Source organism: Phyllostomus discolor, chromosome 2 (genome assembly GCF_004126475.2).
Source record: "Phyllostomus discolor isolate MPI-MPIP mPhyDis1 chromosome 2, mPhyDis1.pri.v3, whole genome shotgun sequence".
NCBI lineage: Eukaryota > Metazoa > Chordata > Mammalia > Chiroptera > Phyllostomidae > Phyllostomus > Phyllostomus discolor.
In genome coordinates this window covers 123,887,863-123,911,796 of record NC_040904.2, presented here as the reverse complement: position 1 = coordinate 123,911,796, position 23,934 = coordinate 123,887,863, and the positions used below count along the sequence as shown (strand labels likewise).

General features: G+C 39.6%; 1 protein-coding gene and 1 pseudogene across 9 annotated transcripts in view; one reads left to right on the top strand and one right to left on the bottom strand.

Moving 5' to 3' along the window:
* Positions 1-12,351: 12,351 nt before the first annotated feature.
* Positions 12,352-14,830, bottom strand: LOC114514012 (annotated as a pseudogene).
* Positions 14,831-23,307: 8,477 nt separating this feature from the next.
* Positions 23,308-23,934, top strand: part of ERC1 (ELKS/RAB6-interacting/CAST family member 1) — a 557,388-nt gene continuing 556,761 nt past the window's right edge. For 5 of the 9 annotated variants that reach the window (XM_028531610.2, XM_036018479.1, XM_036018478.1 and 2 more), the window contains exon 1: positions 23,308-23,463. The gene's annotated coding sequence lies outside the window, so the exon portion shown is untranslated. The remainder of the gene's footprint in view (positions 23,464-23,934) is intronic. The other 4 variants (XM_028531611.2, XM_036018482.1, XM_028531612.2 and 1 more) reach the window with 2 other exon arrangements.

The following is a 23,934-nucleotide window of genomic DNA, read 5'->3' as shown; positions in this document are numbered from 1 at the left end:
CTAATAATAATATAGGAAATGTAGAAGCCAAAGAACTTACATGTACGATCCAGGGACATACATGAACTAAGGGGGGTGGGGAATGCAGGTGGGAGGGTGGGTACAGGGCAGAGGAGATAAAGGGGGGGGGGAATGGGATAATTGTTATAGCATATCAATAAAATATATTTTTTTAAAAAAGAGGGTATCTTGATGACTGAAAAGAGCAGTTCTGTGGAAGCCTGGATAGCATTAAGGAAATGGTAAATAAGGAAGTAGAAATGACCCCTATAGACAACATGTTCAAAAAGTGTCATGAAAGTGATCAAAAAATGGGTGGTGGAAGAGGAAGAAGAAAAAAATCAAGACTATGAATAAGAAAATAGTGCAAAGAAAATTCTCACTGACAAAAGCAAACATAACAAAAGCAAACATAACAAAAGCAAACATAACAAAAGCAAAGAATCATTCCTATCACCCAGGAGATTCCAAAGGATTCCCAAATCTTTGTGTCAGGAACCGAAGTCAAACACTAAACGTTAGAACAAAAGATGCTCCTAAGGCTCTTATCACTTAGGAAAATATGATACAAAGGATTTAGGAGCTCTGTGCCAGGAATAAGGGACAGAGACCAATATATATTATTGTACTTTTTTTCCTTCCAGCTTTTTAAGGTTAAGATGTATAATGTGATATTTGGTATGCATATGTACTGTGAAATGATTACCATAATAAGGTTAGTTAGCACATCCATCACCTCACACAGTTACTTTGTGTGTGTGTGTGTGTGTGTGTGTGTGTGTATAGTGTTTAAGGCTCCTCAGTGCATACAGGTTACTCTATTTGCTTCCTTATTAAATTGTCCCTCTAGCAGAGAGACTGCTAATTACCTACCCAATCTATCATCTTCTCTCCCATGAGCAGAATTCCTAAGTTTAAGCCACTCAGAAAGAAAGTGTATTTCCCAACTTTTCTTTTTTTTAAAGTAACTTTTTATTTTTATTTTTTAAAAGATTTTTATTTATTTATTTATTTTTAGAGAGGGAAGGGAGGGAGATAGATAGAGAGAGAGAAACATCAATGTGCAGTTGCTGGGGTGTCACGGCCTGCAACCCAGGCATGCACCCTGGCTGGGAATTGAACCTGCGACACTTTGGTTCGCAGCCTGCACTCAATCCACTGAGCTATGCCAGCCAGGGCTCCAACTTTTCTTATATCTAGATCTGAACAGTTGAGTACATACTGGCTACTAAGATATTAGTAGAAGTATTGTATGGAACTTCTGGAAATCCCCTTAATATAAAAAAAATGTGTTCTTTTATTCTGCTATCTTACTCCTGGATACAAGAAGGTAGTGTCTATATTGGACCCTGAGGCGATTCTGAGACTAGAAACCACGAACTAAAAATGGCAAAGCAGAAAGATAAGGGCCTAGGTACCTGACAACACTGCAAGGCTGCCATATCTCCAGTCTTACTCTAAGTGAGAGAAAAATATTATCTTGCTTTAGCCATGATTATTTTGGAGTTTTCTGTTGTATGACTGCAACTCATGTTTTTGTTTTTTGCCTTCTGTTGGCTTGAAAAATTTTTTGGTCATTCCTCACTTGATTTGTCTGCTGCTTCCCTAGAAGATGCCCTGGCAAGGCTGCCTTCATTAGACCTGACTGTAATCTTATCAAGGGTTAGAAACCTTTTCCTCTGGGGTATTTGTTGAAAATGTTTAGAGGTAATTGTTTAACTTCATTGCTGCCTGGGCTGGTCAATAATATTAAAGCAACCATAGACTAACCTAAAGCTTAAAAGAAAAAGCTAGGGAATTCTGAAAGGCTCTGACACATTCCTGGTAAAATAGGAAGCCAGCACATGCTTAAGGCCGTGCTCATGCTCGGGAAAGACCTACGTCTGGTCTTCCCTGTAGGAACATCAGCCCAGTGAGGGCACAGTTTGTTCACTGTATCCTCATTGTCATGAACTATACTTTGCACTTAGTAGAATTCAATAAATATTTGTTGAAGAAATTAAGAAGAATTTGTGAGTCTTTTTGCATCCCAGGAACACCAATCAAAAAGTTATTTAGAGTTATAACAATGAGAATTGATTCATAAACACAGCACAATGATCAATAACTTTACTTAAATGAGAATTTGGTAAGATTGCACTAATGGTATTCCATATGTCAAATCACAATTGTCAACTCACAATTGAATACTTTTTCTTATAATTGTTAACATTACAAGAATTTTAGTATGGTTTTACAATATTAAGTATGAATGAAAAATCTGAGAGGAGTACAATGAAAAAATTATGTAGATATTCACTAGACATGTGTCTATATATAATTATGATGATAAATTAATTTAGAAACTTTTTCTCTATTCTATTGACTTACATATCATATCAGTGAGAATTGAGAAATGTACCCTTCATATGTCCCACCTATACTCCCAGTGATATAATATTAAGTCTTTCTTTCCAGAGTCACGTTTCTTTTTTTGTTGTTATTGTTGATTTTTAAAACATTTTTTATTTATTGATGACAGAGAAAGAGAGACTTGTTCCACTCATTGATGTATTCATGGATTGATTCTTGTATGTGCCCCAGCCAGGGATCAAACCTGCAACCTTGGCACATCCCCACAACGCTGTAACCAACTGAGGTAAATGACCAGGGATTTTTTTGTTGTTGTTTTATTACCTCATTTTGCTCATTAGTGTGGTCACTGGATTCTTACTTAGCACAATAAAGTACAGTAAGGAATCTATCCATAGTTTTAAATAAAAAGCAAGATACTTATAACCAAAAATGAGAGAATATTTCTTTTAACCAAAAAACTTCCTAAAATTCTTGCAGCTTGAAAGTTAGGCATATTAGGAATGGTGGTTGACAAAGATAATTAGCTCAGGTTTAAATGACGACTGGAAAGAACAATAACTAAAGATAGAGAGTGTGACTGTTGATTCAGAAAGGCGGTTGTGAATGGGCATTGGGAGGAAGTGGTTGCAAATGGTAATTTAGAATAACATTTGGGAGTAGGTGGCCCACAAGACAAGATGGTATTTGAGGAAATAATTTTAATGTTACATTATCTACTTTTTCCATCAATCACCAAAGCCAGGCACATCCCTTGCTGAGACTTTGAAACAAACAAACAAATATATGACTATATATAATTACTCCCTATGACAATATAATTATATAATGTATATTCAAGTGGACATATATAAGCATACATACACACATACATACAGAAAATTCAATGAGGAGGGGCATGGTATTTTTTTTAAAGGCATAGTCATGTAGACAGAAAAACTTCATTTTCTTCTAGTGTGAGGATTCTTTACCTAAGATAAAACCTAATAAGTAGGACTTGAAATCCTGAACTTGAGAGGCTTCTATGACACTTAATAGAGGAAAATAGGGAGGAAGTGTTTAGAGTAATTTAATAAGGTCACTTTTAATTATAGTCAGCCAAGAATAGGTCAAAGACAAATTGGTGAAAAAACTTGAGAAAGCTTGTGGGAGAGATTTCATTTTTGCAAAGTACTATTTATGTACTATTATATTTTATATTATATATTAATTTAAAAGTACTATTGATGGTTAAAGTAATATAGAAAATAATCAGTTTTGCTAGTCCTTTCTATAAAATTTGTGGAAAAGTTCAAAAGTATAATACCTAGTAGCCCTGGCCATTGTGGCTCAGTTAGTTGGAGTGTCATCTAGTACACTGAAAGGCTGTCAGTTTGATTTCCGGTCAGGGCACATACCTAGGTTGCAGATTCGATCCCAGGTTGGGGATCCTACAAGAGGCAACCTATGTTTCTCTCTCACATTGATCTCCCTCTCTCTCTCTTCCCCACCTTCCTCTCTCTTTAAAAAGCAATGTAAATTGCTCCTCAGGTAGATGTCCTCAGGTGAGGATTTAAAAAAAAAGTATAATGCCTAGCAAGGACATTGTATAACTGGTACCTGCCATATAACTGATTACTTTTCAAAGTAATTTGATAATTCTTATTCAAAGCCAAAAATGTCTTTACCTTCTTATTCAATAATCTCATTTAGGGAATATATACAAAAGAATTTTAAAATGTGGAAGGAATATGCACAAAGCTTCGTACACACAAAGCTTGAAACAATCCAAATGTCCAATATTGTTTGCTTGTTCATTTACTCCTCCAGCAGGTTTTTTCCAAGTGCCTACTATCTTCCCAGTGCTAGGCATAAAATGGAATAAAACTGAGCCCCTTCCCTCATAAAACTTACATTTCAGTGGAGGAGATAGAAAGTAAATGAATAAATAATCATAGTACATACACTTATATATAAATAGACATATATAGTATGTCAGATGGAGACAAATTAAAACAGAGTAAGGTGTCAAGGGAGTACACAGAGAGATGGCTGTTCTGCATAGGGATCAGGGAAGGCTTCAGCAGTGGTGACATCTGGGGCCTGAAGGAAACGAGGAAACAAGCCTTGAAGCTATTTGGCAGAAGCTATTTGGCTCCTTCTGTGTGCCCATCAGAAGGAGCAAGTCTGGAGGTGGGAATGTGCTTGGCGTGACTGAAGACTAGCAAGGAGCTCAGTGCAGCTGAAGCTGAATGAGCTAGAAAGAGAGTAGCAGCTGAGGTCAAAGAGTCAGAAAGAATTAAATCTTGTAGGAATTATAGGCCATTATAAGAATTTGGATTTTACTCTGAGTGAGAATAGAGGTGGAATGTTTTGAGCAAGAAGGTGACAGAGAGACCAGTTAGGAAAGTATTGAAATAATCCAGGCAAGAAATGATGGGAAGTCAGATTAATGTGGTAATGACAGGGGACATGACAGTGGTTGATTCTGGTCATAGTCCAAAGGTAGAGCTGACAGGGTTTATTAACTAATGAGGGTGAGGTGTAAGGAAGAGGAATTAACTAGGACTCCAACATTTGATCTGAGTTACTGGGAGGATGGATTTGCAATCTACTGAGATGGGGAAACTGTGGGAAGGGCAGATTAGGGGATAGAATTCAGAAGTTTGTTCTTGAACATGTAAGGTTTCAGAGGCTTCAAAGCAGCTGTAGCAGGTGCTCTGCCCATATCCATCGACTGCACCACATCAGAGCACTTAGGACATCCTGATCACCTACTGCCAGTGCCTCCATTGCTTGGCCACAGGGTTTCTCAAGCTAAGACAATCTTGAAAAACAAAACAAAACACAAGACACAGAGATGTATGTGGCTTCCTCTCTGACAAGAGAAAAGCACAGGAGGAGAAACTCTCTGCCCTTCTTTGCCCCCTGCTGTCTGCCTTCGATTGCCTTTGTTTGAGAATATGATGATTCATGGCATTGAAACATCATGGAAAGTCCAAGGGAACTGAAGAGAGGCCAAGCCCTGGCATTGTAGAAATGAACCAGTTCTAGCTACCATCTATGTCCAAGGTGCCTCCCATATGAGAGAAACAAACCTTTCTTATTTACACCACTGTAAATTAGGTATTCTCTTACACTTGAAAGTAATCCTAACTGATTCACTGCTTAATAACAGTGTAGGTAAACTTATCAAGTACTTACTATGTATTAAGTAAGTGCTTACAGTTTAAGCACTTCACATGTATTTTCTCATTTAATTCTTACTATAACTTTATGAAGTGGTTACTATTACTATTTCCATTTTTTCTAGATAAGGGAATTGAAGCATGGAGAGGTAAAGCCATAATATATGAACCTAAGCCATCTGATTGCCAGAGTCCTTGCCCATAACTACTCCACTATACTGCCTTCCAGTATTTGTGGTTATATGATTCAACATAAGACTGCAATTAGAAACCTTGCCGTGGCAAATTTTGTAGAACCTAAACAGTATGGACATTTATCAGGTGTAAAACTTCAAATACAAAGGGTAAAGTTAGATAATATTGTGTATGGCTATAAAATGAAAATTCTCTTATTCCTCCCCACAATTTTGGATTTAAAGTGCTTTAGAGATAACTTAAAGCAAGTATAGTTATCACCCCATTTTGCATATAAATTAGATAATAAAGGAGGATTCCAAACTATTATTATACCAACCAGTGTGTCTCCTCCACCCACAAGTCTCAAACCAGAAGTGACCAGAAATGGATGATGTCAAATGGGTTTGGGAATAGGAGAAAGGTACATGGGGACATAACTTTGACTTCACTTTCCACACCAGTGGCTGAGAAATTTCCCCACTTCTATTTGCAACAGAATGTCTCTAAAGAATTGCTAATACTGCCCTAGCTGGTGTAGCTCAGTGAATTGAGCATGAGCCTGCAAATCAAAACTTTGCTGTTTGATTCCCAGTCAGGGTTCATGCCTGGGTCGTGGACCAGGCACAGTAGGGGGCGCTCGAGAGGCAACCACACATTGATGTTTCCCTCTCTTCCCTTCCCCTCTCTCTAAAAATAAATAAATAAAATCCTTTAAAACATAAAATAAAATAAAGAATTGCTAATACTCACACCTTTTATATTCACCCATCCCATTCTCCCTAACCAATCAATCAATTTTCAGTTCAACCACCCAAATAAACTGCTCTTGTCAAGGTCCCGAGTGATGTTTATATCACTAAATCCAATATCAATCTTTAATTTTTATCTTGTTGATTTATGAGCAGCATATGGCATAGTCCCCAATCTCTGCTGCTGGTTTTTCCTCAGCTCACTGATTTCTCAACATGGAAAGTTTCAGTGCTTGTACTTCGGCCCCTTTGGTATTCTCATCTTGGCTCATAGCGTTACATGCTATGGCAGATCCGAGCTCATCTGGCAGCTGAATACCAAGGAGTGAGGGACCTCAGGTGATGCCATGTGTGACAGAAGAATCACCCAGCTGAGACAGATTCACATTTCTGATCCACAAAATTGTGAGCTACAAAAAAAAAAAAAGGTTGTTTTCAGTCACTAAATTTTGGGATAATCTTTCCTTGCAGCAATAGATAAACAGAACAAATACTACCTTTTGCCCATGATTCACAAATTGCCCGAACCTCTCTTCTGAATTCCAGGTTCATCTGTAACTACATAGCTGACATTTCCAGGAGGATATGTCCTATTTTGGGTTCTACCAGAGCAGGCTCTGAGACAGGATATGAGTACCAGTAGCTTACTTGGGAGGTGATCCCAGGAAATACTAGTAGAATAGCGGGGAAATGAGACAGGAAAAGAAAGCAGACAATGAAAAGGTGTGTTATCAAGCCAGTTACCACTTAATAAACCAGTTTATACTATTGGGGAATTTAGCAAATTGGTGTAAAACATGTATTTCAGAATTATCCCATTCAAGAAGTCAGGGAAACTGGAATATTTATATGCTAACTTTTATCAGTCATTGCTTGAGGTCTGCTCCCGTAGGGGCCAATTCCCCACTGGCTTGACTTAGACAGAGTTTTAAGAAAAAAAGCTGTTAGGCAAAGAAATACAAAAGCCAGGAGTGAGCCATCCACTAGTGCACGCTGAAGTGGGAAAGTTGTTGAAATATGGGCGGGACACTGACAACATTTGCTAGGACATTAATATTTGTAATGATTCCAGTCCAGTTGTTTTGTTAGAATGTCCCACACGCTGGCCACCAAACACAGTTCTCCATGGTCTCATAATTGTTAGTAGAGGCACTAGCTGTCCTTTTGTTCTGGATTATCACTCCAAAGATATTTGAATAGCAAATAACCAAATATCTTCGAAGATTGGATAGCAGTAGTGAGGAGCCTAGTGATACTGCCTCCCATTGGGACAGATTTGCTTATTATTATCCAGTATAATAAAGGTAATGTTTCTCTTTAATGCAAAAGTCAGGCATGTTTGCTTACAACCCATTGTAAACAATGTGGGCTCCCTAAGCTTAGGGTTGCTCTCCCTGTAACTCAACCCACAGTGTGCGCAGGCATCACCTGTATCTTTCTGTGGGAACTGGGGTTTACGAAGCCGGCACAAAAAAACAATGACACTGTGATTAATTCCTATTGCTGTGAGAAACGGTCCTTTGTATCCGACCCTCCCAAAATTCTTGTAACTTCTGCCTGTATCATAAAACTGTGACAAGCTAATTTGCTATCTTACAAGTAGGGTAAAACCTCAGGACCTTTATAGTTTCTGACTGGCTTTGATTGATTATTTCCTCATGATTAGATTCAGCTTAAAATTTTTTGGGGTCAAGAATTCTAAGTAGATGATTTATACTTCTCATTGCATCCCACATGAAGGCATAAAATGTCATTATATTCCATTATTAGTCATGCTAAATTTAATCACTTGGTTAAGGTGGTGTCTGCCAGATCTCTCTACTGTCAAAATATTCTTTTCACTTTTGTAGTTCTTTATTCAGCTCATTCAGATAGTCTCAGAATATCATTGTAAAGATTGCTTATTAATTATTTCCCCCAAACCTGGAGTCTGTAATTTCTCCAAGGAGCTCTGTTTTGATTTTTTGTTGTTGTTGTTTTGATTTAGGGGGGAATTGTATTTAGAAACAATGATCTAGATGTGTACATTGCTACTAGAATTTGCTTCTAGACCCCTTTGGCGGACAAAATTAGGAGGAAAAATTGAGTTCACACTGACAATGTCACTCCAAATCTAACATAACAGGGTTCCTCCTCATCTTTCCTCATTTCGTATCTGAATGTCCTATCTCCCATAATAACACTGACATATACACATTTGCTTTATCCCACAATAAAGACAAAGCAGTGCCAGAATTACTATTCTACTGATGCCATCAACCACAAATCTAAGTAAGTTTCAAAATTTCTTACTAATTATTATACTACATACCACTAAGTCTGTATAGTCAAATACTGTCTTCAAACGGGACTTGAATGAAATTTTTATCAGTGTGGTTATGTATCAGTTTGACATCATTAGGTTTATTTGTTTCAGTATTTTTGAATTAACTCCTTAAAAATGTAGAAACCATTTACATGATTAAAAAATAGAAAACTTTACAAAAGATATACCTGAAAAAACCTCATTAATGTTCCTCTACATTCCACTCATCCCCTAGAGGTATCTGTTGTTATCTCTGAATTGTCCTCCCCAAAACTCATATGTTGCAATTGTAACCCCAATATAACTGTATTTGGAGATAAGGGTTTTTGAGAGTTAATTAAGATTAAATGAGGTCATAAGTATGATGCTTAATCAGATATGATGGATGTCCCTATAAGTAGAGAAAAGACACCACAGAATGCACTCTCTCTCCCCTTCTCCTCTTGCCCCTTGCCCCTTCCTTCTCTCCCTCAGCCTCCCTCTCCTTCTGCCTCTCTCTACTTCCCCCTTCTCTTTCTCTGCCTCTCTCTCTCTCTCTCCCTTTCCCCTCATGCTACATGCACAGAGAAAAGGCAATGTGAGGATACACAATAAGAAGGATGCAATCTGTAAGCCAGGAAGAGAGGCCTTACCAGAAACCAACTTTTCAGGCACCTTGATCTTTATCTTTTAACCTCTAGAATTCTGAGAAAATACATTGCCCCTTTTAAGCCAGCAAGCATTTCTTTATGAGGAAATAAGCAAATATTTTTTCTTACACAAAAAATAACATACTACAAGGTTTGCTCAGAAAAAGTCCAGCCATTGTTAATATAATGAGAATAGTTTGCACGACATCAACGTAACCTGGAAGTCAAGGAGAGTGGACTGGAATGTGCATGCATGAACAATGACAACTTCACTGTATTAGTCATTGAGGGCAATAGTTGCCATTGAGTGAGCATGTGTACTGTGTGGTCATCACATTCAAAATGACTGAGTGAGTAGAGCAATGAATCTGCATCATACTTTGCCGTAAGCCTGAGCATTCCTCTGCAGAAACTATTTAGATGATTCAGAAGGTAGCAGTTATGGACAATCAGTGATCAGCAGCTTCATCATGGAAATGTGTCTGCTCATGCATCACACCTCATGCAGAGTTTTTTTTGTGAATCATCAAATCACCCAGGTGACTCAGCCCCACTACAGCTCAGATTTGGCACCCTGCAACTTCTGTTTTTTCCCCAAAACTAATATCACCATTGAAAGGGAAGAGGTTTCAGACCATCAATGGGATTCAAGAAAATACAATGGTTTCTGGCCAAGATAGAAGTGTAGATGATACATTTTGCCTCCTGCACAACCAAAAAAATGACAACAACAAATTTAAAAACAAAACAAATAACCAAAACTGCCAGAAAACTGAACTCCATAGAAGTTTGACAACCAAGGAGTTAAAAAAGAAACATTCATCCAGACTGGTAGGAGGGGTGGAGACAGGTAGCTAGGGCAGAGAGGACTCACAGCAAGGCAGCAGCTAGAGGGCTGGTGGGTGAGGCAGTGGCTGGAGGACCTGGTTGTGCCACATTTGCATGTAGATAAATCAGGAGGAACAACTGGAGCGAGACAGACCATGCAAACCAGGGTTCCAGTCTGGGGAAAGAAAGCCTCAAGACCTCTGGCTGTAAAAATCTGTGGGAGTTTCAGTGGCAGGAGAAACTCTCTGCTCTACAGGAGAGTTCATTGGAGAGACCCACAGGGTCCTAGAATGTACACAAACCTACCCCCCGAGAATCAGCACCAGAAGGGCCCAGTTTGCCTGTGGGCAGTGGTGGGAGTGACTGAAAGTCAGTGGAAAGCTGAGCAAGAGCATTGTTCCCTCTCTGATGCCTCCCCCACGTACAGCACCACAACACAGGGTTACACCACCCTGGTGAATAACTAAGGCTCTACCTCTTACAACATAACAGTTGCCATGAGACAAAAAAAATATGGCTCAAATGAAAGAAGAAATCAAAGCTCCAAAAATAAAACTAAGTGATGAAGAGATAGCCAACCTATCAGATACAGGGTTGAAAACACTGGTAATCAGGATGCTCAGAGAAAAGGTTGAGTATGGTTGAAAAATGGAGGAAAAAGTGAAGGCTGTGCAAAGTGAAATCAAGGAAAATATACAGGGAAACAACAGTGATGGGAAGGAAGCCAGAACTCAAATCAATGGTTTGGACCAGAAGGAAGAAATAAACATTCAACCAGGACAGAATGAAGAAACAAGAATTGAAAAAAATGAGGAGAAGCTTAAGAAACTCCGGGACAACTTTAAACATTCTAACATCTGAATCATAGGGGTGCCAGAACGAGAAGAGGAAGAGCAGGAAATTGAAAATATAATGAAGGAGAACTTCCTCAATCTGGCAAAGAAAATAGACTTCCAGGAAGTCCAGGAAGCTCAGAGAGTCCCAAAGAAGTTGGACTCAAGGAAGCACACACCAAGGCACATCATAATTCCATTACCCAAGATGAAAGCTAAGGAGAGAATCTTAAAAGCAGCAAGAGGAAAAGAGACAGTTGCCTCCAAAGGAGTTCCCATAAGACTATCAGCTGATTTCTCAGAAGAAACTTTACAAGGAAGAAGGGACTAGAAATAAGTATTCAAAGTCACAAAAGGCAAGGACCTACATCCTGAATTACTCTAACCAGCAAAGCTCTCATTTAGAATGGAAGGGTAGATAAAGTTCTTCCCAGGTAAGATCAAGTTCAAGGAGTTCATCATCACCCAGCCCTTATTATATAAAATGTTAAAGGGACTTATCTGAGAAAAAGATGATCAAAACCTTGAACAGTAAAATGATAATAAACTCACAATTATCAACAACTCAACCTAAAACAAAAACAAAAGCTAAGCAAACAACTAGAAGAGGAACAGAATCACAGAAATGGAGATCACTTGGAGGGTTATCATTGGGGTATGGGGTGGGAGGGAGAATGGGGGAAAAGGTACAGGGAATAAGAAGTGTAAATGGTAGGTACAGAATGCATAGGGGGAGGTTAAGAATAGTATAGGAATTGGAGAAGCCAAAGCTTATTTCTATGACCCATGGACATGAACTAAGGCATGGGAATTCTGGTGGGAGTGGGTTGCAAGGCAAAGGGTAACAATGGGCGGGGGGAATGGGACAACTGTAACAGCATAATCAATAAAATATATTTAAAAAATAAAAATAAAGTACAATAGGACAGCTGATGGCAATTGGGAGACTTGTGTGAGGTCCCAAGTTGCCTGCTTTGAAGGGGACTGTGGCGTCATTGTCCTATGTACGATGTTTCTTTGTATCTTGTATCTTCTTCAATAAATGTCTCTATTTTTGTATTACATGACTGGACACCTTCTGGACAGACTTTGTATATACTCTTTTGCACCTATGTGTTCTATAAGTCACCCTGTATCAGTCTATAGCAATCTTCCTCATTCTTTTTTATAGTTGCATTTCTTTATTGTATCACACTATTTTAAATTTCTTCATAGTATTGCACTACTTTACTTTATTTTCAAGAGGATATTAAATCATGTAGTGATTACACATGATAATGGATGATACACAAGCTTCATTCCCATGTATAATTTTATGTGGTACCATAATTAAATTTAGACATTGCATAGGATGTGCCAACAATCATTAGTAACCAAATAAACTCCATGACTCTGCTTGGGTGACCCCTTACAACCTGCTTAGGCACAGTAACATATCAATTCAACTACATCAAGGTTTCTGAAGACAATGGCTTGTGTGCCCAAACAGGTTGTAAATAAATTTCAAATAAAACCTGGCACCCCCCCGAAGAATTCTAACTTCACATTGTTGGGGTAATTTACCAAGATGGCTTCAGAGTAGATTAACTTTACATGCACATTTTTTAAAAAGACACATTTATTCAGTTTTATGATCAGACTATTACATTTAGCAATAAACAACACAGGTGCAAAAATAAAACTACATTGAAACCCTTTGTTGGAGAGCTTTGCACTTTGCACAGAACAAAAGCTAAAATAATCTGTTACACAATTAGTCACAAACACAGTCCTTGAGTTTTTTGCCCATTCACATGAGTATTGTCTAAAACATGTCTTTTTTTGTAGCAGCAAGGCCCTGCCACCACAGTGCTTGCCTGAGTTCACAAATCTGTTGCAACCTGTGGCTTCCCTGGCTCCCCCCCGCCCCCACTGCTAAGGCTTGTTTCCTGGCAGTAATGAAAACCTTCTGCACTGCCATAGCTGCTGCTGCTGCTGCTGCTGGAACCACTGTAGCCTTGGTTTCATGGCTTGGCAAAGTACTGGGCTCAACTACCACAGGGGCCAGAGCTTCTGCCTCCAAAATTCCCTCCTTTTATTGGTCCAAAATTTGAAGTTTGATTGTTGTAACTGCAAACATCACTGTAGCTTCTACCATCTCCTGAACTGTTGCTATCATTACCAAATCCATTATAGCCATCCCCATGGCCAGTACATCTACCCCCACCACTGCTACCTCCGAAGCCACCTCAACTGCTGAAGATTCCTCCATGACCCAAGTTGTCATTCCCACGAAAACCACCTCCACAACCGCCTTCGAGGTTTCTGGAACCACTTTGATCTCTTTGGCTGGATGAAGCACTAGACATCTCTTGCTTAGACGGGCTTTCCTTACTTCACAGTTGTAGTCAATCACAATACAGTATTTCTGCATGACAATCTTGTCTACAGACTCATAATCATCATAGGTTACAAAAGCAAAGCCTCTCTTTTTGTCATTGCCTCGGTTAGTCATGATTTCAATTACTTCAATTTCCCCATACTGTTCAGAACAATCTCTTAGGTGATGTTCTTCACTGTCTTTTTTAATACCACTGACAGAAATCGTTTTTATGGTTTCGGGTTCCAGGCCTTTGAGAATCTTCTCTGGAGACAGCCTTCTTTGGTTCCACAGCTCTCCCACCCACCTTGTGTGGCTGTGCATTTACAGCTGCACCCACCTCCTCCACAGTGGCCTATGTGACGAACCCAAAGCCTCTGGAGCGCTTGATGTTTGGCTGTCTCATCACCACACAGTCTATGATTGTTCCCTATTGCTTAGAATGCTCCTCAAACTCTCATCTGTTATTTCAAAGCTCAAACCTATGATAAAGAGCTTCTGTACCTGTTCTGATTCTTTGGGAGCCTCTGACTTAGACAAGAGGACTGCAAGAGAGGAGAATTCAACAACACTTCCTCAGCAGCATCCGCCAGCAAAAAAGGGTATTGCATTATTTTACATTCCAAGAGTTTCACCAGCAACAAATGTATGAGAGTGACTTTTTCTCACTATCTCACCAATCACGTGTTGTCAAGCTTTTCGATTTTTGTCAGGGGGATAATGAGGGATGATATTTCATTGTATTTTTAATTTATACTTATTTTATCTTAATTGAAGTTGAGCATCTTTGTCATATGTTTATAGGTCATTACATATCTTTTTCTCTGGTTATCTTTTTAAAAATTATTCTGTCTAACCAGGGTGTAGTATATGCTTAATTTTTGTATATTTATCTCGTATCTAGAAGTCATCACTAAATAATTTCATTAAGTTTAATGTTTAGTGTGTCAGTTCTTTTGTGTAGGAAAAATACCCCTACAGATAACAATTATAATTTTTTGTGAACAATAACATTTTGTCTCTTCCTTTTTGATCCTTATAAATTTCTTTTCCTGTATTAGTTTTCTTGTTAGGACAATGATAACATGTTGAATGGAAAAAACAATAAAGACTTTGTCTTGTTCCTCATTTATTTATTTATTTTGGTTTAAACAACAAAACTTTACTCTCTCATTGTTCTAGAGGCTAGAAGTCCAAGACTGAAGTATGCACAGGATTAGTTTCCTTGGAGGCTTCTTTCCTTGGCTTGCAGATGTCTATCCTCTTGTTACTTCTTTATGTGGTTGTCCTTCTGTGCACACTTGTTCCTGATTTTGAAAAGAGTGTTTTAAGGTTTTTAATGCCTTTATACTAAAGACAGTGTTTTCTATAGGCATTTTAATAATAGATTTTTATTAAATTAAAGCTCTCCTCTATAATTGTTTTGCTAAAATTTTTTTTATCATAAATGGGAATTGAATTTTATAAAATTTTTGTATTGTTGATAGGTTTTTCTTTACTATGTTAATGTGATGAATTACAATGACTGATTTTCTAATATTAAATCATATTTGTACATCTGGGTAAACCCAATTTAGTTATAATAAACTATCTTTTAAATACATTGTTATATTTGGTTTCCTACTAACAATATGTTTATGCATTTCTTTGTGAGTATGGTTGCCCTATAATTTATTCTTACTGTTTTGGTCTGTCTTTGGCATCATTATTTATTAACTTTACTACATGGGGTGGAGTGGGACCATTTTTTCTCTTATTATATATATACACACACGTATATAAATGCATATATATACATTTATTTTATTTTCTGTAAATTCTCTTGAAGAGTTGGAATAAGTTTGAAATCAATCTGTAAAACATTCTGGGTTTTATTAACAGGCAGAGCTTTTAATATCAAATTTCTTTGTTATAGGAACAGTTTTATTATTTCTTCTTCAATAGATTTTGGGAAGTTACAAACAATGAATATTTATTTATTTATTTTAAAAATATTTTATTTATTTACTTTTAGAGAAAGGAGAGGAGGGGGAGAAAGAAAGGGAGAGAAACATCAATGTGTGGTTGTCCCTCATGTGCCCTCTACTGGGGACCTGGCCTACAACCCAGGCATGTGCCCCGACTGGAAATCGAACCTGCGACCTTTTGGTTTGCAGGCCGGTACTCAATCCACTGAGCCACACCAGCCAGGGTAAAGAAACTATGTATATTTGGATATCCCTACATGTTTGCTAATTTCTTTGATCACAAACTTTTTGTCTTTCAGAACTTTTTTAAGAATTATTCTTCTGAAATATCTTTATATTTTCTTTAATGAAGATTAATTGGTGATAAATGCTGTGCCTTAGTTTATATGACAATGTCTTTACAATGTAGCTGTGAGGTGCTGCCTTGCCTTTTCCCCTGCTCAAAACAGAACTGTTTCCTTTCTGGCCCTGCCAGCCATGGTGCTGTAGCCCGCAGGGATGCAGGGTTTCATACACAGTTAAAAAAAAGTCTTTATTTTTACCTTGATCTTATAAAATAGGGTTACTGGGTACACAATTCTAAGATGACAGTTATTTTCTTTCAGCACTTGAAGGTATTATTCTACTGTCTTGTGGCTTCTGTCATGTGTTAAAAAGTCTGCTCTCAGTCTAATTACTGTTCCTTTGTAAATAAATAAACTGATTATTTACCTGATGCTATGAGTTGAATCATATCCTTCAAGAAGATATGTTAAAGCCTTAACTCCCAGTACCTAAGAATGTGACCTTATTTTGAAATAGGGTGATTGCAGATATAATTAGTCAAGATAAGGTCATATTATGGAATATAGGCTTTTATTCTTACAATGTTTCACTTTTTATTTTTATCATTGACACTGTTACAGATGTCTCCCATTCTCCCCATTGCCCCCCTCCACCCAGGCCCTCACCCTCAGCCTTCACCACATTGTTGTCTGTGTCCATGATGGGTGATCCATACCAGAATATGGGCTCTTAATCCAATACGACTGGTGTCTTTATAAGAAGAGGAAAAGAGACACAGACACACGAAGTGATAATGAAACCAGAGACTAAATTGCTGCCCATTGTAAGCCAAGGGATGACAAGCATTGCTAACATATCACAGAGCAAGAGGCAAGGAAGAATTCCTCAGTACTGATCAGAGGGAACAGAGCCCTTCTGACACCTTGATGTTGGACTTCCAGCCTCCAGAACTGTGAGGCATATTTTTCTGTTATTTTAAGCCACCCAGTTTGTGGCACCTTGTTACAGCAGCCCTAGGAAACTAATATACAACTGATTTTAAGATGCATTGTCAAAAAAATACGTGTTGTTGTTTATGTTCTCAATTTCATCACCATGTATCTAGGTTGAATTTCTTTTTACTTATCCTGCCCAGTATTCTTGGTGATTTCTGATCTGTGGATTTATACCTTTCATGGCTTGGATAAATTCCTCACCCATTATATGAATATAAGTTTCCTTTCCTTTTCTCAATTCTCCTTCCAGGACTCTCAACAGATTTAAATTAGGAAATTGTCTTTTCGGTCTGCCATCTACTTTCTTCATCTCCATGTCTCTCTGTGCTACATTCTAGGTAGTTTCTTCAGCTGCATCTTCCACTTCATTTGTTCTTGAGGTGCCTTCTGACGTGTCTATTAGGTTTTTAAACTTTAATAATTCTTTAGAAGTTTGTGGCAGAAATTGGTAAGTGTCTCTCAATAACCATTTCCTCCTTATTATAGTAATAGAACTTCCTAACTTTAACTGGGTACATGAACAGCCACAATAATGGCTATATTTCCAATTTTCCCTTGAGCAAGGAATGACCACATACTAAGATTTTACCATGGGATATGAGCTGAGGTACTATGCACAATTTTTAGAAAGTTTTCTTAAAGATAAGGGCATGTTTTTTCCTTCCCTTTTTCTTCCCTTTCTCTATTCAATGAGAGGAGTATACTTTCCCACACCATTGTGTTGGACCTGGCATGTGACTTGCTTTAGTTCGTGCAATGCAAGCACACAGGACATATGACACATCTGAGGGAGGCTTCCAATGAGTGTCTGTGGCTTAGACTCTTGTTTGCTTGCCTTCCACCATGAGGAAAATATAACCCAGGTGACTACTGGCCCTTTAGTCCAGGTCCTCGAAGGTGAGACATGTAGAACTGACTTGAATTTGACTTGTACCTAGAGCACAGCCACAGCAGCAGACTGCCTGTCCTTCCAGCTGTCGATTTCCAGCTCAGTGGGAAATAAATATTTATTTTTTATAAGCCAGAATCTTGGAGGACAATTCCTTTATTTTCCTACAAGACAGAACTTTATTTAAAATTATGTTTTTGAGGTAATTTATTCATGATTAGTTTCCACTGTCATAATAGTCACATATACATTGTTTATTTATTTATTTTTTAAAAGATTTTATTTATTTATTTTTAGAGAGGGAAGGGAGGGAGATAGAGAGAGAGAGAAACATCAATGTGCAGTTGCTGGGGGTTATGGCCTGCAACCCAGGCGTGTACCCTGGCTGGGAATTGAACCTGGGACACTTTGGTTCCCAGCCCGCGCTCAATCCACTGAGCTACACCAGCCAGGGCTCACATATACATTTTTAAAAATATTTTATTTATTTATTTTTAGAGAGAGAAGGGAGGGAGAAAGAGAGAGAGAAAGAGAAACATCAATGTGCAGTTGCTGGGGGATGTGGCCTGCAACCCAGGCATGTGCCCTGACTGGGAATAGAACCTGCGATACTTTGGTTCGGAGCCTGCGCTCAATCCACTAAGCTATGTCAGCCAGAGCATATATACATTTTTGTGTTTTTGTGTGGACATGTTTTAAATTCTTCTGGGTATATACTTAGGAATGGGGAGGGAAATGGGTTTTCCCACACCACCAAGGAGCAATTTTCTAAACACCAGCTGGGTGTCCTAAATTCAAATCAGTTCTGATACTCTATCTGGAGATAGCCTCAGATCCCACATGTTAAGGACTCAGTCCCATAACACTGCACTCCCTGCCTCCAGATGCCATTTTCAAGTACAGGTTGTTACTGGTGCTTCTGACCAACTGGCTACTACCTTCAGGTTCCAGTGATTTCCCTCCAACTCAGGATGCCAATCACAAGTTTAGGTTGTTACCTGTACTCCTGAACAACTGGCTATGAGTTAGAGGTTTCCATTACCCTCTCCTCGGGTCCAATTATTTTGCTAGAGTGGTTTGTGGAACACAGAGAAACAGTTCACTTACCAGATTACTTATTTTTTGTTTGTTTGTTTGTTTTTTAAGAAGGATATAACTCAGGAAAGCCAAATGGAAGAGATGCATAGAACAAAGAATGGGAAAAGGGTGCAGATCTTCCACGGCCTCTGCAGGCTCACCACTTTCCCCACACCTTCATGTATTCACCAACTTGAAACCTCTTGGAACCTTGCCCTTTTGGAAAAGGGCATGGAATTTTGAAGGAACACAATTCAGTCAAAAACATTGTCTTTGAAGTACAAAAGATTAAGAAAGTTTTAATTATAAAATATACATAAAATTTACCATTTAAACAACTTTAAGTGTACAGTTGTACGGAGTTAAGTATGTCCACATTGATCTGCAATTGTCCCACCATCATCTCCAGAAGTTTTTCATCTTCCCAAATTCATAGAGACAGAAAGTAGAAGGGTAGTTGCCAGGAGTGGAGTGGTTGCCAGGAGTGGGATAGTTGCCAGAAGTGAAGAGTGGGAGAGTGGAGGAGTAAGGAGGGGAATATGGGTTAATGTTAGGGTACAGAGTTAACATTCATATAATTTATAAACTATACCTTAACTATAGCAAGATTATAATTTATTAATAGGTTGGATCTAAAATGTGAATTCCAGAAAACAGAATTTTCTAAGCTTTGTTTTGCTGTAATTAACTATTCAGTCAAATTCTCCCTTTTCCAGATTTCTCTTCCAGAACTCCTATTCTTCCATTCCAATCTAGTCTAGGACTTAGAATTAGATGTAGTGATTCCTATATGTGATCAGATACCATATTTCCTATCTCATTTTGTTTGAGCACATCTTCAAGAAACTTTTTTAAAACTGAGGATACATTTATTGATTTGAGGGGTGGAGGGCAGGGTGAAGAGACAAAGAGAGAGATGTAAGAGAGAAATGAGTTAGTTGCCTCTTGGTCACCCCCCTGGCTGGGGATCAAACCCACAAACTATGTATGTGCTCTGACCGAGATTGAACCCTCAGCCTTTTGGTGCATGGGACAATGGCTCCAACCAACTGAGCTACCTGGCCAGGGCTCAAGTAACTCTTTTAAAAAAGGGTATGTGGAAGTTTAACTTCATGAGCTTCTGCATATCTGAAAATATTTTCATTCTGCTTTTACTTAATAATACTTCAGCAGAGTTTTTAAATTAACCTTTTTCCTAAGAATTTGAAGTTCAAGAAATATTTCCCTCAGAAACTTGAAAGTCTTTGTCTATTATCTTCTCATATCTAGTGCAGCTGGTGACAATTCTAATGCCAGCTCAGTCGCTTTTTCCCCATTTTTGGAAATTTAGGATCTTCTCTTTATCTTTAGTTATACTACTTCCAGGGTTGGTTTTTTTCCTTTTTCTTTTCTTTCCTGTTTGTGCTTTGTACTAGTGGATACTTTTACCTCTGGGAAACTATCTTCCATTATTTTTGGGATAATTTTCCACCTTTAATTTACTTTGTTTTCTCTTTCTCTTGTAATATTAGCCCTGTTGACTATTTCTTTTATATTTTCTTTTTAATTTTTAGTTTTTGTTATGATGCAATTTTATTACACCTGCAAATGTTTTCAGATATATGTTCAAAGAAAATTAGAAAATAGATCTGGGAAATTTATTTTTGCCTATAGCCACCTAAATTTATATGCATGAGAAATTATGACTTAACATTGTTTTATTCTCATCCAGAAGAACACAGAGCTCCAGTGAGGTAAAGAACTTTATTAGCAATACAATATTCTGGCACAGGGTAACAGATACTACATTCTGTGCAACTCAACCTTCAATTGTTAGAGTGCTGCAAATTACTGTTGGTTTTCTCAATCCAGAGTAAGGGCTTTGATAATGAAGATTCTATTTAAATTTTTCTTTAAGATTTTATGTATTTATTTTTAGAGAGGGAAGGGAGGGAGAAAGAGAGAGAGAGACAGAGACATGAATGTGTGGCTGCTGGGGGTCATGGACTGCAACCTAGGCATGTGCCCTGACTGGGAATCGAACCTGTGATGCCTGGTTCGCAGCCCGCGCTCAATCCACTGAGCTACGCCAGCCAGGGCCATGGTTTCTGTTAACTGACATGAGTACTTTATAAAGATTTTTGTTGCAAATTCTGATATTTTCTCTTGCAATTTGTGTATTCTATTTTCTTTAAAATATAGAAATTAAATGTACTATATACATGTTTCTCTGTTTCCTTTGTGGTTGCATTTTCTGTTTGTCTTTCCCCTTCCCATCAAGCTGGAGACTTCCCTTAACTATCTAATAATCCTTTGTTGTTTGTTCATATTTAAAATGAGGTAGTTGGAATGCTGATTAGGAATGTTGTGAACTTAAGAGAGTTCTGCCATCTTTCACAAGTTCACTCCAGATTGCATGGGTAGGAAATAGGCTATTGTGCCCACCAGAATGAAGAATGCTTTACTCTTAGTCATAAATGCTCAAATAACTGCCCAAGTTCCTCCCCAGAGATTAGGAGAACTCTTGATTTTTAGCTTGGGATAAATGCCTAGTTATTGTGCTGTTTCACATACAGACCTTTATTTAATTTTCCTGTGTTTCAGCTCTGCTTCGCACTCCTGCTCTCTTGTGTCTCTAAATTCAGTCTCTCTAAATCACTTCCGGCAGATGGGCCCCTTTCTTGGCTGCAAGCAACCTGTGCACCTATCACACATTATGGTTTCTTCCCTTTGTTTAGTTAGACTGCACTTACTTTTGGTGTGTAAAATTGAAAAAAGATAGGGCTCCCTGCCCACTTTTTATTTTGTATGGGTTTGCATGATTTTTTGGTATGCTTTATAAGTATTTTAATGGGGTCTCAGGAAGAAGAGGCAATGAATTCATGTGCTCAGTCAGCTTTAATAAACAAATTCTAAATGTTGGTTTAAAAAAATATCAGGGGCAGAGTAGGAAATAAGAAAAAACAACCAATGGAATGACAGAAACAAAACACAAAAAAAAACAAAATTCTGAGCCAGTGATAGTATTCCTGTGTTTATATAACTTAGTGTTTAGCATCTTAACTCTCCAGATTTACACATTTTTAGGGATATGATGGATCTCAAGACATGTAGTTCACAATTCATTTTACAGATAAGAAGAGTAGGACCCAGAAGTAGATTTTCCAAGGTAACACAAGTACGCCAAATGCCAAAATGGAGACTAGAAAGACACGATTCAGTTCTGTCGAAAAACAGTCAAATGATGGCTTTTCCTGGGTAAAAAGCCAGATTTCCAAGAAAATGAAGTATTTTAGGATTCTTATTTGGTAGGCTAACAATTGGTAGACATATGCTGAATGTACTGAAGGGGGCGACTATACAGCAAGACGGGAAACTGCAATAAGGATCATGGAAAGGAACAATTAGAGAGCCTCTAGGCAGGATGAACCAGTAGAATTTGGTGAATGAATGAATGTAAATACTGAGGAAAAACGGGAAAATGTTAGGGCGTTATGAGGAGGTGTAAACTGGTTAGTTGTAGTGGTGGAGAGTAGGGGTAAAATGGTTGTACTTTCAAGGGCATTTCCAATTCTTTTAATAAACACTAGAAGGTTGGGAATAAATATTGTTCACATCACTCTTACGTTCTTGGTTTAGAGATAGCTTACCCACATCTTTAAATTAGTGGGTGCAGTTATCCTCTTTGCAAAGCTCCAGCAAATGAATCCGAATTGCGATACAGTACAGGAACACTGGGTTACCTAAAATACAGTACCAACTGTCGGACAGACAAGTCTGGCGGTTGTAAGGACAAAGACAGACAACGTATCACACAATACCTGGCACATCGGAAGGACTGCACGTGGACTTTAATTTCCGCCCACGCTCTTCCCTTGCGTCAGAAACACTACAGGAAAACGACCTACACCGGCGTGGGTCTCCTGCAACACCTAAGTTTTTTCCCCAGGGCCGTGTCTCAGATCATATTACTATTTTAGGAGGCACATTCGCAAAAGCTAAGGGTGGAGAAAAACCCAATTTCCCTAGGTCACAAGGTGCCCACTGAGGTCGTGGAGAGAGCAGGCGGGAACGCACCGCCAATCCTTCGAGCTATTCCCAACAGCGGCTCCGGTCTCGGGGTTGTGTAACGGGCCAAGCCAAGGCGGGGGTGGGGCGACTGTAAGGTTGGAGAACGATTCCGCTCTCGGTGCTCGGCCGGTCCACTTCCTACGGCAAGCAGAAGGAGACAAACGCTGCCTTTCCTAGCTCCCACCTTCCGCTGCTTTCCCGAGCGGGCTCAGGCTCCGCGCTCCCTGGGCCGCAGGGGAGCCGTATGGTGGTGTGTACGTGTGGACATCCCGCGCCCGTGACTCAGCTTCAGTGCTGAGCCACCGCCAGAGCCTGAGTCACCCTCGCTTCCTGGGCCTTAACCCTCCTTTCCTTGGAAGGGGCCGGAGGCCTGCAGGCTACGGAAACGCGTTCAGGGAGGACGCCGGGAAGCTAGGTGCCCAGCAGGGGTAAGGCGGAGCTCCGGGCAACTCCGGGGCCGAATCCTTGGGGCGGGGCTAGGTGTCTCGCGCAGGGGGCGGGGCTCAGTGACGTCGGCGGGCGCTGGGCCGTGCTGTGCCTGTGGCTGTGGTGGTGGCGGCGGCGGCGGCGGTGGCGGTGGTGGCGCCGGGGCGGCGGCGGCAGCAGCGGCAGCAGCGGCAGCAACGGCAGAAACACTGAGCAGGGTGAGACGGCTGGGATGGCGGCAGCCGGGACGCCGGGCGGGACCTAGAGCTTCCCGCCTGTCGCTAGCCCTGAGGCTTTTTGCCTTTTCTTACCCTGCTTCCACACGGCCCTGGCTAGGGCAGGGCAGCGCGCCCCCGGGGAGGGGCGGAGCTGTAGGTGTGGTTTCAGGACCCCCTCTCCTTCTCCCTGCCCATGGGGTGGGGGATGGGGAAGTCCAGGGAGGGGCGACCCCACCCTCAACCCTTCTCAACCCATCTCAACCCATCTGAGCCCACCCAAGCCCACCGACGAGCTCCACCCAACCGAGCTCCGGGATTGGGCGGGAGCAGAGGCTAAAGATTTGGGGAACCCAGGGCGGGAGGTGATAGGTGGGAGATGCTCTGGATGCTTGGAAAAGCGACAGTAAAAGGTTGATGAGAAGTGATGTTACGGGCAAGGCGGTGGCGAGGTGGAGAAATTGGGGAGCCATTCAGAGGGCTGGGGTGCGGCTAGGTTGGATCTGTGGGTTTGGGTGATTGAGGTAAAGTGTTGAAGATGAGGATTCTTTTTTATTTTTTTACTTCTGGAAAATGGTAAGATAGATGAATGGTTGTATTTCGAAAGGAAGATGAACTGTGGATGTTGCCT